This window comes from Sinocyclocheilus rhinocerous, unplaced genomic scaffold, assembly GCF_001515625.1.
Source record: "Sinocyclocheilus rhinocerous isolate Xijiao unplaced genomic scaffold, SAMN03320098_v1.1 scaffold2570, whole genome shotgun sequence".
NCBI lineage: Eukaryota > Metazoa > Chordata > Actinopteri > Cypriniformes > Cyprinidae > Sinocyclocheilus > Sinocyclocheilus rhinocerous.
Genome location: NW_015629500.1, coordinates 132275 through 132874, shown reverse-complemented (window position 1 = coordinate 132874; position 600 = coordinate 132275). Strand labels below are relative to the sequence as shown.

Here is a 600-nt window from a genome sequence, read left to right as displayed (position 1 = left end):
TTTTCTGACCGATGAGCTTTGTAAAAATCGACGCATTTCAGAAAGGAGAGGCATAGAGGAGAAACAATAATGTACAGTATGTGGAAAATAATGTGTTTTTTTAACCTTAAGCCGCATAAACCCATTTCATTACACCAAATACACAAAATAATGTTCTTTTTAGCAACATCATATGACCCCTTTAATTATATTTTTTTATTAAATGTTTATTTATTTGTGGAAAATATTTTGTCATCTAAAGTATAAGTATGTTTATTTTACAAATGTATTTTTTAATCCATTTTCAACGACCACTAATCCTATCCAGGGGGTAATTGATGTTAACCTGAAAGGAGCGCTATAGTTCTCCTGCGCACTTGGATGATCACATTTCTTTTCGTATTTAGTAGGGGTGCTCCGATCAGGATTTTTGAGGCCGATCACAGAAAGCAGTATCTGCCGATACAGATCTCCGATACCGATCGTTTTAAAGCCTTCTTTTTATCATTTATAACTATTCATAGTGATACTCAAGTCAGGATTTTTAGACATTTATTCAGGGCCTGAATTTCATTTTTTAAAATGGGGGGAATTCCCCTCTTAGGTGACTCTTGTGAGAGG

General features: G+C 34.3%; 1 protein-coding gene across 1 annotated transcript in view; it reads left to right on the top strand.

The window, feature by feature from the left end:
• LOC107738932 (serine/threonine-protein kinase mTOR-like) overlaps window positions 1-600 on the top strand; it is a 164073-nt gene that overhangs the window by 61787 nt on the left and 101686 nt on the right. The window lies entirely within an intron of this gene.